The 18,873-nt window shown below is 41.9% G+C and overlaps 1 protein-coding gene across 1 annotated transcript in view; it reads left to right on the forward strand.

The window, feature by feature from the left end:
- LOC120046704 (semaphorin-4G-like) overlaps positions 1 to 18,873 on the forward strand; it is a 63,395-nt gene that overhangs the window by 19,812 nt on the left and 24,710 nt on the right. The gene's annotated exons all lie outside the window — the stretch shown is intronic.

Genomic DNA, 18,873 nt, shown 5'->3' on the forward strand with positions numbered 1-18,873 from the left:
GATTACAGAAAAGTTGATCAATATAATTGACGAGAAATTAAAGTTTTTTTCCGCCACCCTTGTTACAATTGAAACTAAGTTGGATGTTAATGTGAAGAGAATCGAGGAAGCAGAGAAGCGTATTTCCACTGCTGAGGACGCCGCCACCTTGCTAACTGTAAGCGTTACAACACTGACTGTAAGCGTTACAACACTGACTGTAAGCGTTACAACACTGACTGTAAGCGTTACAACACTGACTGTAAGCGTTACAACACTGACTGTAAGCGTTACAACACTGACTGTAAGCGTTACAACACTGACTGTAAGCGTTACAGCACTGACTGTAAGCGTTACAGCACTGACTGTAAGCGTTACAGCACTGACTGTAAGCGTTACAACACTGACCGTAAGCGTTACAACACTGACCGTAAGCGTTACAACACTGACCGTAAGCGTTACAACACTGACCGTAAGCCTTACAACACTGACCGTAAGCGTTACAACACTGACCGTAAGCCTTACAACACTGACCGTAAGCGTTACAACACTGACCGTAAGCGTTACAACACTGACCGTAAGCGTTACAGCACTGACCGTAAGCGTTACAGCACTGACCGTAAGCGTTACAGCACTGACCGTAAGCGTTACAACACTGACCGTAAGCCTTACAACACTGACCGTAAGCCTTACAACACTGACCGTAAGCCTTACAACACTGACCGTAAGCCTTACAACACTGACCGTAAGCCTTACAACACTGACCGTAAGCCTTACAACACTGACCGTAAGCCTTACAACACTGACCGTAAGCCTTACAACACTGACCGTAAGCCTTACAACACTGACCGTAAGCCTTACAACACTGACCGTAAGCGTTACAACACTGACCGTAAGCGTTACAACACTGACCGTAAGCGTTACAGCACTGACCGTAAGCGTTACAGCACTGACCGTAAGCCTTACAGCACTGACCGTAAGCCTTACAACACTGACCGTAAGCCTTACAACACTGACCGTAAGCGTTACAACACTGACCGTAAGCCTTACAACACTGACCGTAAGCCTTACAACACTGACCGTAAGCCTTACAACACTGACCGTAAGCCTTACAACACTGACCGTAAGCCTTACAACACTGACCGTAAGCCTTACAACACTGACTGTAAGCCTTACAGCACTGACTGTAAGCGTTACAGCACTGACTGTAAGCCTTACAACACTGACTGTAAGCCTTACAACACTGACTGTAAGCGTTACAACACTGACTGTAAGCCTTACAACACTGACTGTAAGCCTTACAACACTGACTGTAAGCCTTACAACACTGACTGTAAGCGTTACAACACTGACTGTAAGCGTTGTCTACTTTTAAGAACAGAAGTCGCAGAGGCAATATTAACATTTCAAAACTGAGAGAAGGAACCGAAGGGGTCAGTCCAATTCTTTGACACATGGCTACCAACTCTGCTTGGCTTGGAGACGAAAAAGGGACTCATGAAAATTGACTGAGGGCACCATGGTCCCGGGCAGGCGAGAGGAGACCAACCGAGGTCTGTCTACATTAAACTTCACAACTACACCGATAAAGAGACAATCCTGTCAGTGGCAAAGACAAAGAATCCACTCTAATACGAGGGCGTTGGGATTTCTTTCCAACAAGACCTCTGTGCCAGTGTACGGGCAAAATGCCGGGGCTTCAACGGAATCTGTGAGGAGCTGATAAGCAAGAGGATTTGGTTCTCCATGATATTCCCAGCAACCTTAAGCCTGACACAAAAGTGGCAGCTTATGACATTTGAATCACCAGAAGATGTACTCTGCCATTTGAATCACCAGAAGATGTACTCTGCCATTTGAATCACCAGAAGATGTACTCTGGCATTTGAATCACCAGAAGATGTACTCTGCCATTTGAATCACCAGAAGATGTACTCTGGCATTTGAATCACCAGAAGATGTACTCTGGCATTTGAATCACCAGAAGATGTACTCTGGCATTTGAATCACCAGAAGATGTACTCTGGCATTTGAATCACCAGAAGATGTACTCTGGCATTTGAATCACCAGAAGATGTACTCTGGCATTTGAATCACCAGAAGATGTACTCTGGCATTTGAATCACCAGAAGATGTACTCTGGCATTTGAATCACCAGAAGATGTACTCTGGCATAATATGTGAATAGCCTACCACCTCCTATTGACTCAAATTACATTTGGTCTATGAACCATCACCAGGTAGTCTAATAGACAATGCTATAGAATATTTACTCTTCTCATTTGGTTTAAATCAACCTGCCTCTAAAGTAGGCCTACATGCCGGGGGATGCTTGGGAACAAATAGCCCACACCTTTTTATTTCTGAATCGGTCAGTGACGCAGGGGCAGGCATGCATGTTAGGGAGCGGACACACTATAGTCAAATGGATATAAAGGACTCACTGAAGGAAATGACAGTCATGACTAATGATGTAATGTCGTGAAGTATGCTGTACGACTACGCACTTCAACTGGATATGATTTATTGGCGAAATAGCCTAACGGTGACTATTGCATTCTGGTCACATGCTTCATGTCATTCAAATGGGACAATATAGGCAAACTGCATATACAGTACCAGTCAAAAGTTTGGACACACCTACTCATTCAAGGGTGTTTCTTTATTTTTACTATTTTATACATTGTAGAGACTTCAAAACTATGAAGTAACACTAATGGAATCATGTAGTAAACAAAAAAGTGTTAAACAAATCAAAATATATTTTATATTTGAGATTCTTTAAAGTAGGAATGGGAAGTATGAGATTCAGAAAGGCTGTTTAAAACACCCAACCATCTCTTTAATCAAATCAAACTTTATTTGTCACATGCGCCGAATACAACAAGTGTAGACCTTACCGTGAAATGCTTACTTAGCCCTTAACCAACAGTGCAGTTCAAGAAGAGTTTAGAAAATATTTACCAAATTAACTAAAGTAAAAAATAACGAGGTAATTTGTACATGTAGGTTGGGGTGAGGTGACTATGCATAGATAATAAACAGGTAGTAGCAGCAATGTACAAAACAAATGGGGGGTGTGTCAATGTAAATAGTCCGGTGGCCATTTTATTAATTGTTCAGCAGTCTTATGGCTTGGGGGTAGAAGCAGTTAAGGAGCCTTTTGGTCGCTTGCTTTGCGGTAGCAGAGAAAACAGTCTATGACTCTCTGACAATTTCATGGGCTTTCCTCTGACACCGCCTATTATATAGGTTCTGGATGGCAGGAATCTTGGCCCCAGTGATGTACTGGGCCGTATGCATTACCCTCTGTAGCGCCTTACAGTCAGATGCTGAGCAGTTGTCATACCAGGCGGTAATGCAACCGGTTCAGGATGCTCTCAATTGTGCAGCTGTAGAACTTTTTGAAGATCTGCCAAATCTTTTCAGTCTCCTGAGGGGGGAAAAGGTTTTGTCGTGCCCTCTTCACGACTGTCTTGGTGTGTTTGGACCATGATAGTTCGTCGGTGAAGTGGACACCAAGGAACTTGAAACTCTCGACCCGCTCCACTTCAGCCCCATCGATGTCAATAGGGGCCTGTTCGGCCCGCCTTTTCCTGTAGTCCACGATCAGCTCCTTTGTCTTACTCACATTGAGGGAGAGGTTGTTGTCCTGGCACCACACTGCCAGTGCTGACCTCCTTCCTATAGGCTGTCTCATCGTTGTTGGTGATCAGGCCTACCACTGTTGTGTCGTCAGTAAACTTAATGATGGTGTTGGAGTCGTGTTAGGCCACGCAGTCGTGGGTGAACAGGGAGTACAGGAGGGGACTAAGTACACATCCCTGAGGGGCCCCAGTGTTGAGGATCAGTGGGGCAGATGGGTTGTTGCCTACCCTTACCCTCTGGGGGTGGCCCGTCAGGAAGTCCAGGATCCAGTTGCAGAGGAAGGTGTTTAGTCCCAGGGTCCTTAGCTTAGTGGTGAGCTTCGTGGGCACTATGGTGTTGAACGCTGAGCTGTAGTCAATGAATAGCAATCTTACATAGGTGTTCCTTTTGTCCAGGTGGGAAACGGCAGTGTGTAGTGCGTTTGAGATTGTGTCACCTGTGGATCTTTTGGGGCGGTATGCGAATTGGAGTGGGTCTAGGGTATCCGGGAGGATGCTGTTGTTGTGAGCCATGACCAGCCTTTGAAAGCACTTCATGGCTACCGACATGAGTGCTACGGGCGGTAATCATTTAGGCAGGTTACCTTCGCTTCCTTGGGCACACGGACTATGGTGGTCTGCTTGAAACATGTAGGTATTACAGACTCGGTCAGGGACAGGTTGAAAATGTCAGTGAAGACACTTGCCAGTTGGTCTGCGCATGCTTTGAGAACACGTCCTGGTAATCCATCTGGCCCCACGGATTTGTGAATGTTGACCTGTTTAAACGTCTTGCTCACATCGGCTACCGAGAGCGTTATCACACAGTCATCCAGAACAGCTGGTGCCCTCGTGCATGCTTCAGTGTTGCTTGCCTCGAAGCGAGTGTAAAAGGCAAATAGCTTGTCTGGTAGCTTGCGTCACAGGACAGCTCGTGTCTGGGTTTCCCTTTTTCATCTGTAATAGATTTCAAGCCCTGCCACATCTGACGAGTGTCAGAGCTGGTGTAGTAGGATTCAATCTTAATCCTGTATTGACTCTTTGCTTGTTTGATGGTTCGTCTGAGGGTGTAGCGGGATTTCTTATAAGAGTATAAGAGTCCGGATTAGTGTCCCGCTCCTTGAAAGCGGCAGCTCTAGCCTTTAGCTCGATGCGGATGTTGCCTGTAATACATGGCTTCTGGTTGGGATATGTACGTACGGTCACTGTGGGGACAACATCATCGATGCACTTATTGATGAAGCCATTGACCGGTGGTATACTCCTCAATGCAATTGGATGAATCCCAGATCATATTCCAGTCTGTGCTAGCTTTGCACACTCTTGGCATTCTCTCAACCAGCTTCATGACATAGTCACTTGGAATGCATTTCAATTAACAGGTGTGCCTTGTTAATGAGTTAGACCGCAGAGTGAAAGAAAAGCAGCCAACAAGTGCTCAGCATATGTGGGAACTTCAAGACGGTTGGAAAAGCATTCCAGGTGAAGCTGGTTGAGAGAATGCCAAGAGTGTGCAAAGTTGTCATTAAGGCAAATGGTGGCTACTTTGAAGAATCTAAAATCTAAAATATATTTTTATTTGTTTAACATTTTTTTGGTTACTACATGATTCCATATGTGTTATTTCATAGTTTTGATGTCTTTATTATTATTCTATATTGTAGAACATTTTTAATATAAAGAAAATGAGTGAATAAGTAGGTGTGTCCAAACCTTTGACTGGTACTGTTAATGTTTTGTGTGGATGAAAATTATATTTAACTTTTCATAGGTTCAACGTATGATGCTACTTTTATGTTGAAGTGGGGTTTGTGGGTGCGCCCGTCTCTATGCCCACCGGGGTGGCCGGCCAGGCGGGGTCCTTCTCATCCTTGGAGAATCCCTTTGGACCCAGGGGGCAGGGGCCTCAGCCGACCAACGGCTCGAGGCGGGTGGGGTCGAGCGCACCTATGGTCAACAGTAGCCGATTGTACGGGTCTATTATGTTTTGGATTTTTATATTTATTGGGTGTCTGTCCGCTCTCAGGATAAAGGTTCCAAAGACCCCGCTCTTTTGTTTTTTTTACTCCCCATGGATGGTTCAATTTATTAGGACTGTTTTTTATGTTGGAGCTGAGAGCTCAGAGGGATAAAATGACTTGAGCGGTCGGACGACAATCATAATATGGCCCGAATAATTAAGGTTGATAGATTAATGAGCCTCTATAGACTCGCCCTGGCTCTGACTGGGATTCAAATACTGAGAGGTTGTTCTGTTTGACTTTGCTGTCTATAATAGGAAGCAGAATGGGATTTGTTCTGACATTCGATTAAGAAGCCCTCTTCTTTCTTAAGTCTATTGTGTTCTTATTAAACTAGGAGCTTGTTTAATTAAGGGAAGTTTGTAATCATTCATTTTAATTTCTCCTTCCCAGCACTCTTATTATTCTTATTATTATGACTTTATCATTAGTATTATTAGGTTATAATAATTAATTCAATATTAATTATCTTTCAGTTAATGGCTTTGCTGACCGAATGCACAATTGAATGCAATTTTAATTGCATTGATATCTACTTGCATTTGGGTAAAGGCCTCTTGGAAGGTAGACGGTACCAGGGTAGCTAATGGTAAAATCTTAACATTTATTTGGACCAATGAAGATGCTCATAGGTGACGATGACCTAGACCACGTTATATTTATTTTCAGAAGCGGTCAAGACTCCACCTCCCCAGCAGCTTACCCTCCTTCAGTATCACATACTGATTATAATTTTCTCAGGTGTTTATATTTTGTTATGTAATTTTGGATGTATAAGTTTTATCTTAAGTCTTATCTTAAGTCTTTATCTTAATGTTGGCCAAATATGTTAAATATTATCATACGGGTTTTATTGCTCTTTCATCGCTTGTTGTGGATTCCGTAACAGCAGCAAACCCCCATGATTTTAAAGATACCTACTATTCTTTTGAAAGGAATTCATTCGCCTAAAAAAAGTATTGACTCAGCTTAAAGAGAAAAGGTACAGATTGCTCTCGTACAGGACAGACATCTGACTGACTTGGAACATTAGAAATTAAAACGAGACTGTATAGGCAAAGTGTTTTACTCATCCTATAATTCTAAAAGCAGAGGGGCTGTCATTCTTATTCACAAAAATCTCCCTTTTACACTGGAAAGCGAGCATAATCAACTGGGATCAATTTATGCACCTAATTTTTACCTAAATACCTTTATTGCAAAACTTGTAAATGATGCGGCTTCACTGGCGATACCATTTTGTAATTCAGGAGGAGAATATAATTGTCCATTGAACCCACTGGTCAATCAAAAATAATTTCTGTCTGCATGATGCCTGGAGGATTATGCATCCAAATGAGAAGGACTTTTCTTTTTATTCTGCCAGACAAATCTTTTTCTAGAAATGACTTTCTAACTTCACAACTGGTTTTAGACTGAACACAGTCTTGTGATATCAAAATCATGTGTTTGTTGGACCATTCCCAGGTCAGCATGGTCATTTTCCCACCTGACAGGGAGCAATCTAACAGAAGGTAGCATTTAAACCCTATGCTATTTAACACCTGAATTCACTGTCCTTTTAAAGAATCAATGGAATCTCTATATGGAGAATAATGACACCCCTAACCTACCTCCTTCAATCATTTGGGAAGCAGGCAAGGCACTTATCAGAAGGAATATTATTTCCTATGTTGCAGCTAAAAGAAAGAAAACATTTGAACTACATTTGGACTTAGTTAAAAGTAAGGCAACTTGAAGATTCATTTAAAAGGACTTCTTCCAAACAGCTGTTCAAAGAATTACAAGCGGCAAGATCAGCATTAGACCAACTGTTTACAGACAAAGCAGAAGCATATATTTTCCAGGCTAGACACAGATTATATGAACATGGAAATAAACCAAGTTGACTCCTCTTAAGACTGCTAAAGAACAGAGGCTATACCCTCATTAAAGGATCAATCGGGGGTGGAACGATTCACCACTAGGGAAATAAATAACATTATGAGGGACTAAAACCTGTAACTCTACTGCTCCGACTCCAGCAATAATCTGTCTGACATGCAATCCTTTCTGGACAAACTATCTCTACCAACATAACATGTGGGAAACAGAGAATTATTATGCAAGGAGATATCCAAAGAAGAAATACAAGAGGCGATTAAAACCCTTACAAATGGGAAATCGCCAGAACCTGATGGGTTTGGACCAGAGTTTTATAAGAATTGTCAATATTTCATAACGGAACCCCTTTTCAGAATGTATACAGACTCCGTTGCCAGGGGCAAGCTCCCTCCCACTTTAAACCATGCTAAAATTCTTCTCATTCTTAAGAAAAATAAACCAGCCAAAGATTGCTCTAGCTATAGGTCTGTGTCCCTTATTAATGTGGACGGTAAGATCGTATCTAAGATCCTAGATAGGAGACTAGAAATATTTCTACCAACTTTAATAAAGCCGGACCCAACTGTTTTTATAATGCAAATGCATTCATTCACAAATGTCAGACATCTCCTCAGCATAATACAACCCTTTGAGCAATCACAACATAGAGACACTGCTCTATCATTGGATGCCAAGAAGGCATTTGACCGAGTAGAATGGCCATACCAATTTAAAGTACTTTGAAGTGGGAGAGAATTTCGTTAACTGGATAAAGCTGATATACAATGCCCCGCAGGCCACTGTGATAACAAACGGAAAGCAGTCACCCACTTTTTCTTTCTGGGTAGAGGGACACGCCATGGTTGCCCACTGTCACCTCTGTTATTTGCCTTGGTATTAGAGCCCCTGTCAGAGGCTCTACGTACCCAGGAAGGTCTTACAGGTGTCAAGATTGAAAAAAACAACATTATATCCAGGCTGTATCACAACCGGACGTGATTAGGAGTCCCATAGGGCGGCGCACAATTGGCCCAGTGTCGTCCGGGTTTGGCTGGGGTAGGCCGTCATTGTAAATAAGAATTTGTTCTTAACTGACGCGCCTAGTTAAATAAAGGTTAAAAATATATATATAAAAAATATCTCTATATGCAATGATATTTTGCTATTAATTTCTAACCCAGAAACCTTTATTCTCATTCTTATTGACTTAATTAAGAGGTTTAGCTCCTTTTTCTGGCTACAAAATGTATTTTAATAAATCCGAAGCTATGCCCCTAGGGAGCTTGAGTGACAACACTTTGAATGAGTTTCCATTCAAATGGACAATTTTTCTTTTTTATCTAGGTATAAAAATGTTGAATAAACTTCACAACCTGTCTAACAGCAGCCGACCTGTCTAACAGCAGCTTTTAACCTATACTTAGGGCAGTTAATGAAGACATAGATAGGTGGATGGACCCACCATCATAATGGATGGGTGAAATTAATCTGATTTTAAAATGAAGGTTTTCACCAGACTTTTGTTTCTCCAGATGATACCATTATATATAACACAAAATAATTTTAATGAGCTCAATAAATACCTCTCACACCTTATATGGCACAACACAGAAAAATACCAAGGTTGAAAATTAGTAGTGCAGCTGCCGTATAATTTAGGAGGCCTGGCACTACCTAATTTGCTATTTTATAACTGGGCATGTCGTGCTCGCATAAATGCAGAATGGCTCAGGATGAACATTGCTCTAATTGGGTCAGTAATGACTCCTGTTTCACATCTCCATACTCATTAATCAGTGTTATGACTGGTAATAGAAACTCAGTCAGCACAGAAGTGAAACATAACCCGATTCTTAACAGCACCTTGAAGATCTGGAGAGAGATTTGCAAACACCTTGGGAGAAAGGATTACTTTTCTGCTCTGACTCCCCTTATAAATAACAAGGTCTTTCCTCCTGGTATCTCTGATAGCATTTTCCACCTCTGGTACCAGAAAGGTAGAGATGCAATGTAAGATTATGCAAAGGGTTCATAGGACTCCCATTATATGTAATAAAATGAAAGCATAATTCTCTGATAGCAGTTGTAAGTGTAAGAAGGAAGAATGCACTCATGGCCATCTGTTTTGGATTTTCCCATTAATTAAAATGTTCTGAGAAAATGTCAAAACCGAGCTGGAGGGCAGGTTCATATGTCCTATAAGAATGGACCAATGGCTATTTGTACTACAGTCACACATTTTGCGACAGTGAAATTATTAATTGTATGTAACAAATGTTAATGAAATGAATGAGGAAAAAATATTAAAGCAATGAAAAATTAAGGGCAGAGAACTGAAAGGGAATGTATAATTCTTATTGTTTTTGTATGTTTATTTGTTTTGGTGTTTGTTGGTTATGATTTATGTTATCTTGTTTCATTTTGTAATTTAAATATATCTACATATGTACAATTTGTTTGACGTTGACCTGGAACAAGTAACATTGAATAATAATAATAATAATTATTATTAATAAATAATAATAAGGATCACCACTTTATTTTAAGAATGTGAAATATCAGAATAAAAGTACAGAGAATTATTTATTTCAGCTTTTATTTCTTTCATCACATTCCCAGTGGGTCAGAAGTTTACATACGTTTGAAGTTAAAGAATTTAAAGGCAATGCTACCAAATACTACTCCTAGTTTCGGTAGCCTTCCACAAGCTTCCCACAATACGTTGAGTGAATTTTGGCCCATTCCTTCTGACAGAGCTGGTGTAACTGAGTCAGGTTTATAGGCCTCCTTGCTCGCACATGCTTTTTCAGTTCTGCCCATACATTTTCTATGGGATTGAGGTCAGGGCTTTCTGATGGATACTCCAATACCTTGACTTTGTTGTCCTTAAGCCATTTTTCGACAATTTTGGAAGTATGCTTGGGGTCATTGTCCATTTGGAAGACCCACTTGCAACCAAGCTTTAACTTCCTGACTGATGTCCTGAGATGTTGCTTCAGTATATCCACGTAATTTTCCATCCTCATGATGCCATATATTTTGTGAAGTGCACCAGTCCCTCTTGCAGCAAAACACCCCCACTACATGATGCTTCTCCCCCCATGCTTCACGGTTGGGATATTGTTCTTCGGCTTGCAAGCCTCCCCCTTTTTCCTCCAAACATAACGATGGTCATTATGGCCAAACAGTTCTATTTTTGTTATATCAGACCAGAGGAAATTTCTCCAAAAAGTATGAGCTTTGTCCCTGGCTTTTTTATGGCGGTTTTGGAGCAGTGGCTTCTTCCATGCTGAGCGGCCTTTCAGGTTATGTCGATATAGGACTCGTTTTACTGTGGATATAGACACTTTTGTACCTGTTTCCTCCTGCAGCTTCACAAGGTCCTTTGCTGTTGTTCTGGGATTGATTTGCACTTTTCGCACCAAAGTACGTTAATCTCTAGGAGACAGAACGCGTCTCCTTCCTGAGCGGTATGACGGCTGCGTGGTCCCATGTTGTTTATACTTGCATACGATTGTTTGTACAGATGAACGTGTTACCTTCAGGCATTTGGAAATTGCTCCCAAGAATGAACCAGACTTGTGGAGGTCTACAATTTTTCTGAGGTCTTGGCTGATTTCTTTTGATTTTCCCATGATGTCAAGCAAAGAGGCACTGAGTTTGAAGGTAGACCTTGAAATACATCCACAGGTACACCTCCAATTGACTCAAATGATGTCAATTAGCATATCAGAAGCTTCTAAAGCCATGAAATCATTTTCTGGAATTTTCCAAGCTGTTTCAGTCAACTCAGTGTATGTAAACTTCTGACCCACTGGAATTGTGATACAGTGAATTATAAGTTAAATAATCTGTCTGTAAACAATTGTTGGAAAAATTACTTGTCATGCACAAAGTAGATGTCCTAACCAACTTGCCAAAACTATAGTTTGTTGACAAGAAATTTGTGGAGTGGTTGAAAAATTAGTTTTAATGAATCCAACCTAAGTGTATGTATACTTCCGACTTCAACTGTATATATTTATAAAAGAATACCTCATGATACGCTATAGACCATACTATTTACCAAGAGTTTTAATTTGTGTTTTTATTTTCCTTCATACTCTCTCCTGCCTTAGTGAGGCAAAATGCTAGGATTACCCTGACTGGTCTCTGCCTGGGGCCTCCAAATCACTAAGTCCGCCCCTAAACTCAGGCATTGTCTCTGCAGCACACATTGTCCCCACTGTTAATGACAGGCAAAGTGTGTGTGTGTGTGAATGGCATTTTCTTTCACAATTCTGCTTACAGAAGATCTCACGATTCCAGGGGAGAGAATACGATAGGCTCGTAATACTGTCATCCAGAAGTAATTTAATATGGAACCCGTCCTTTGTGTCTGATTAATCGGAATGCTAGTCACTGGGAAGTAAAAAAACATGAAGAAAGATAGAATTTAAAACATAGTATAAGAAATTAAACACAGAAACTTGCCAGTTAGGCTGGTCTGAAGCCTAAAAAGAAAGTAAATTCACATGGGCATCACAAGACCAAACTTCGCCCATGCTCTACCAAGGTTTTCCAGCAACGTAGTATAATACATATAAAATGTATAAGCACAGGAGGTTGGTGGTACCTTAATTGGGGAGCAAGGGCTCGTGATAATGGCTGGAGCAGAGTAATGTAGAGTAAATGTAATTTCCATGTGTTTGATGCCATTCCATTCGCTCCGTTCCAACCATTAGTATGAGCCGTCCTCCCCTCAGCAGCCTCCACTGCATATACGGGTGGTTTTCCGGACACAGACTTATTTCACAGACCTATTTCTAAACTAACAAACAGGAGAGATTGTACCTTGGAAGTGCTTCTTAGTCCAGGGAAATCGGCCCATAGAGAGGCACTTGTTATTGATAAGGAGCTACACAGTACACTCTTTGTTTTAAAGGGAAAAAAAGTGATTATGAAGAACCTAAAAGGAGAACCCTTTTTGGTTCCCTTTCCACATAGGGTTCTACAGTGCCTTGCAAAAGTATTCACCCCCCTTGGTGTTTTTCCTATTTTGTTGCATTACAACCTGTAATTTAAATAGATTTTTATTTGGATCTCATGTAATGGACATACACAAAATAGTAAAAAAGTGAAATGAAAAAAATAACTTGTTTCAAAATATTTGAAACAATTAAATAGGGAAAGGTGGTGCGTGCATATGTATTTACCTAAACAAGATCTGGTGCAACCAATTACCTTCAGAAGTCACATAATTAGTTAGATTGCACACAGGTGGAATTTATTTAAGTGTCACATGATCTGTCACATGACCTCAGTATATATACACCTGTTCTGAAAGGCCCCAGAGTCTGCAACACCACTAAGCAAGGGGCACCCCAAGCAAGCGGCACCATGAAGACCAAGGAGCTCTCCAAACAGGTCAGGGACAAAGTTGTGGAGATGTACAGATCAGGGTTGGGTTATAAAAAAATATCCGAAACTTTGAACATCCCAAGGAGCACCATTAAATTCAGTATTAAAAAATGGAAAGAATGTGGCACCACAACAAACCTGCCAAGAGAGGGCCGCCCACCAACACTTATGGACCAGGCAAGGAGGGCATTAATCAGAGGCAACTAAGAGACCAAAGATAACCCTGAAGGAGCTGCAAAGCTCCACAGCGGAGATTGAATAAGCAAACATGTTTGGTGTTCGCCAAAAGGCATGTGGGAGACTCCCCAAACATAAGGAGGAAGGTACTCTGGTCAGATGAGACTAAAATTTAGCTTTTTGGCCATCAAGGAAAACGCTATGTCTGGCACAAACCCAACACCTCTCATCCCCCCGAGAACACAATCCCTACAGTGAAGCATGGTGATAGCAGCATCATGCTGTGGGGATGTTTTTCATCGGCAGGGACTGAAACTGGTCAGAATTGAAGGAATGATGGATGGTGCTAAATACATGGAAATTCTTGAGGGAAACCTGTTTGTCTTCCAGAGAATTCAGACTGGGACGGAGGTTCACCTTCCAGCAGGACAATGACCCTAAGCATACTGCTAAGCAACACTTGAGTGGTTTAAGGGGAAACATTTAAATGTCTTGGAATGGCCTAGTCAAAACCCAGACCTCAATCCAATTGAGAATCTGTGGTATGATTTAAAGATTACTATACACCAGCGGATCCCATCCAACTTGAAGGAGCTGGAGCAGTTTTGCCTTGAAGAATGGACAAAAATCCCAGTGGCTAGATGGCCAAGCTTATAGAGACATACCCCAAGAGACTTGCAGCTGTAATTGCTGCAAAAGGTGGCTCCACAAAGTATTTTGGGGGGGTGAACAGTTATGCACGCTCAAGTTTTCAGTTTTTTTGTCTTATTTGTTGTTTGTTTCACAATAAAAAATATTTAGCATCTTCAAAGTGGTAGGCATGTTGTGTAGATCAAATGATACAAACCCCACAAAAGTCCATTTTAATTCCAGGTTGTAAGGCAACAAAATAGGAAAAATGCCAAGGGGGGTGAATACTTTTGCAAGCCACTGTACATGAAAAGCAAAAGGATTATACCAGGTACAAATAAAGGTTATTTTATGGGACAGCCAAAGAACCCTTTGGAACCTTTTTTCTAAGAGTGTACATTTATTGTTGATAATTAAGTGTGTGAGTGCTCAGCCACAGTTGCAGATAAGAATATTCTTAATACAACTTACACAATATACCAGCTACTAGTACCTTCACGAGGTGAAAAAAATCAGACATTTCTTGTCCACAAGTCTTCACTTTCCAGGAATCAGGATAGGAATGTTGATCTAGGATCAGATTCCCCCTGTCAATGTGATGTTATTCGTGTTATTCAATCCTGAAAGAATTGCCACACTGGGGGAACCTTTCCAGTTCAAAAGGTTCCTTGAGCAACCCCTCTGAAAAGGGTCTTCAACGAATCCCTGTTGTAAAGGTATTATTTTTACATTTGTAATAATATTTGGTGGCAGCCTATCAGAAGGTGGCAGCCTATCAGAAGATTGGAGGTGTGGCTTATTGGAGGTGTGGCTTTGTATATGTATTTTTGAACACCCGTTAGAGTAAATGTAATTTCTGTTCATCATGTTAAGTTTGTACACTGCAAATTAACATGTCCCTTAAATATGTATGCATATTACATATTCTAATATACTATTAATTATACTAACATTGCTGATTACATATAGTAATAGTGGTAACTATTCCAACTTAGTTTTTTTTGCACAGGCTTTTGAGGAACTCAGTGTTCAACCTTAACATGTGATGACAATACAACAGGAACAGATGAACCGGAATGACATTTACTCCCACGGGTGGCCTAAAAATATACATCTGAAAGCCACTTTCGTTTTGAATTTGAATGTTCTGGCATGTCTGCCTACAGGCCATTTGTTGGGAGAGTTGTCTGTCTGAAAAGGACCCTCCCCGGGAACATTTTGTTTTTCCCTTTTAGAATTTAACAAGACAGTCTGTGTGGGAATCATGACCCTAGGCACTGTGGTTACCTGTTGGTCGGGTTTCCGAGACTAAGCCCAGCCTTCACAGTCTTTATCATTGAGTCTGCGCCTCAGGATTTTTTTTTTTTAGGACTATCATTTCCTCCACCAGGCTAGATGGATGTCATATGGTACAATCTGTTTGTCTCCCCTCTTTCCGTAGGCCTAAGCTATTGGTTACACTCAAGACAAGGTTGTTTTTAATTATCTAAGTTTGTCAGTGTCATTTCGTTAATTTTTGTGGTATTAAAAAATATTCTAAATGTCTCCATGTAATGCATTTAGAAAAGCCAAACATTTTCCTGGACCTCCTAAAATAATTGACCCCCGGGGCTGAGCCTCGATTGTGCCTCTATTCAGAATGGTCTTTTTAAATTTGTGAGTTCAATTAACTTTTTTAAGTTGTGAGTTAAATTAACATATTAGGCTGCAGTGACTAGGACTACTATTACCGAATGTAGGCTAGAGAGCCTGCGGGTCCCGACAGAGATCATTGCGGCGTGGCCGCATGTTTCATGCTGCGGGCGGAAGCAGGTCGGTCAGACAGACAACTTTTTTGGTCCAGCTGATTTATTTGGAAATTGTCTTTCTGCTTTGTATGCTGTAGCCTAGGACAACCAATTGTATTAAATGCACATCTGTCACATTATTCACCCTCATCATTGGCTTCATGTTCTGTAGTCTACATCTCCTCGCCTAGTTGGGCATGCGAGATCAAGTGCACCTATGTGTGTGGTCTCAATACAATAGAGTAGGCTGCCTATGCATGGACGGAGAATCACGTGACAGTTATCTTTCCAAGGAAATTGACTTAAATATAATTAATAGTGATGGGTCGTTTGCGAACGAGTCGGCTCTAAGAGCCGGCTCTTGTAGGTGAACGTTGGGAGCCGGCTCGCATATCAGAAGAGCCGAATCTATTTATTAAAAAATTAAGATATGAATAATCAAAAGATTTACATGAATAGAATTAACTAATTCAAAGAATGAAAAAAGAAATAAAATAATATAGGCCTAAATGCTCAAGCGCACACGCATTCGTTCTGACTATCTGCTCAGACTAACAGCCTCACCTGTTGTTCCTGTCAATCAGACACGCAGTGTCAACCAATGAACCAAAGATGCATGAGGGAGGGCCGAGCCAACTCACTTACAGTCACACACTTAGCAGCCGAGGAGAGAGAGAAAGGACAGCTGTGAAAACAACCGCTGGAAAATGAGTCGGCAGCACGGTAGCATTTGGATGCATTTTAATAATGTACACAATGTTAGAGCACAGTGTAGAATTTGCCAAAACAAAATCTCATATAAAGCCGGGTCTAAGCACAACCTATACCGGCATATGCGAACTGTGCACCCAACTATGAAGCTAGCTGTAGCGGAGCTTCGAGAAACTAGCGGGCGTGATAGTGGTGGAGCCAGCACCTCCACACGTGGAGATGTATCCACTTAGTCAAGTAGACCTACTCCGCGACCCACAGCAACGCAGTCTTCTTTGGACCAGTTTATGCCAAAGTCTGTCTGTAGCAAAACAAGAACAAATTGATATTCAAATCAAATCAAGTTTATTTTATATAGCCCTTCGTACATCAGCTAATATCTCGAAGAGCTGTACAGAAACCCAGCCTAAAACCCCAAACAGCAAGCAATGCAGGTGTAGAAGCACGGTGGCTAGGAAAAACTCCCTAGAAAGGCCAAAACCTGGGAAGAAACCTAGAGAGGAACCAGGCTATGAGGGGTGGCCAGTCCTCTTCTGGCTGTGCCGGGTGGAGATTATAACAGAACATGGCCAAGATGTTCAAATGTTCATAAATGACCAGCATGGTCAAATAATAATAATCACAGTAGTTATCGAGGGTGTAGCAAGTCAGCACCTCAGGAGTAAATGTCAGTTGGCTTTTCATAGCCGATCATTAAGAGTATCTCTACCGCTCCTGCGGTCTCTAGAGAGTTGAAAACAGCAGGTCTGGGACAGGTAGCACGTCCGGTGGACAGGTCAGGGTTCCATAGCCGCAGGCAGAACAGTTGAAACTGGAACAGCAGCAAGGCCAGGTGGACTGGGGACAGCAAGGAGTCATCATGCCCGGTAGTCCTGACGCATGGTCCTAGGGCTCAGGTCCTCCGAGAGAGAGAAAGAAAGAGAGAAAGAGGGAATTAGAGAGAGCATACTTAAATTCACACAGGACACCGGATAAGACAGAAGTACTCCAGATATAACCAACTGACCCTAGCCCCCCGACACATAAACTACTGCAGCATAAATACTGGAGGCTGAGACAGGAGGGGTCAGGAGACACTGTGGCCCCATCCGATGATACAGGGCCAGGGCCAAACAGGAAGGATATAACCCCACCCACTTTGCCAAAGCACAGCCCCCGCACCACTAGAGGGATAACTTCAACCACCAACTTACAATCCTGAGACAAGGCCGAGTATAGCCCACAAAGATCTCCACCACAGCACAAACCAAGGGGGGGCGCCAACCCAGACAGGAAGATCACGTCAGTAACTCAACCCACTCAAGTGACGCACCCCTCCTAGGGACGGCATGAAAGAGCACCAGTAAGCCAGTGACTCAGCCCCTGTAATAGGGTTAGAGGCAGAGAATCCCAGTGGAGAGAGGGAAACCGGCCAGGCAGAGACAGCAAGGGCGTTTCGTTGCTCCAGAGCCTTTCCGTTCACCTTCACACTCCTGGGCCAGACTACACTCAATCATATGACCTACTGAAGAGATAAGTCTTCAGTAAAGACTTAAAGGTTGAGACCGAGTCTGCGTCTCTCACATGGATAGGCAGACCATTCCATAAAAATGGAGATCTATAGGAGAAAGCCCTGCCTCTAGCTGTTTGCTTAGAAATTCTAGGGACAATTAGGAGGCCTGCGTCTTGTGACCGTAGCGTACGTGTAGGTATGTACGGCAGGACCAACTCTGAAAGATAGGTAGGAGCAAGCCCATGTAACGCTTTATAGGTTAACAGTAAAACCTTGAAATCAGCCCTTGCCTTAACAGGAAGCCAGTGTAGGGAAGCTAGCACTGGAGTAATATGATCAAATTTCTTGGTTCTAGTCAGGATTCTAGCAGCCGTATTTAGCACTAACTGAAGTTTATTTAGTGCTTTATCCGGGTAGCCGGAAAGTAAAGCATTGCAGTAGTCTAACCTAGAAGTAACAAAAGCATGGATTAATTTTTCTGCATAATTGTTGGACAGAAAATTTCTGATTTTTGCCATGTTACGTAGATGGAAAAAAGCTGTCCTTGAAACAGTCTTGATATGTTCGTCAAAAGAGAGATCAGGGTCCAGAGTAACGCAGAGGTCCTTCACAGTTTTATTTGAGACGACTTTACAACCATCAAGATTAATTGTCAGATTTAACAGAAGATCTCTTTGTTTCTTGGGACCTAGAACAAGCATCTCTGTTTTGTCCGAGTTTAAAAGTAGAAAGTTTTCAGCCATCCACTTCCTTATGTCTGAAACACAGGCTTCTAGCGAGGGCAATTTTGGGGCTTCACCATGTTTCATTGAAATGTACAGCTGTGTGTCATCCGCATAGCAGTGAAAGTTAACATTATGTTTTCGAATGACATCCCCAAGAGGTAAAATATATAGTGGAAACAATAGTGGTCCTAAAACGGAACCTTGAGGAACACCGAAATGTACAGTTGATTTGTCAGAGGACAAACCATTCACAGAGACAAACTGATATCTTTCCGACAGATAAGATCTAAACCAGGCCAGAACTTGTCCGTGTAGACCAATTTGGGTTTCCAGTCTCTCCAAAAGAATGTGGTGATCGATGGTGTCAAAGGCAGCACTAAGGTCTAGTAGCACGAGGACAGATGCAGAGCCTCGGTCTGACGCCATTAAAAGGTCATTTACCACCTTCACAAGTGCAGTCTC

The sequence above is a fragment of the Salvelinus namaycush genome, chromosome 4 (genome assembly GCF_016432855.1).
Source record: "Salvelinus namaycush isolate Seneca chromosome 4, SaNama_1.0, whole genome shotgun sequence".
Taxonomy (NCBI): Eukaryota; Metazoa; Chordata; class Actinopteri; order Salmoniformes; family Salmonidae; genus Salvelinus; species Salvelinus namaycush.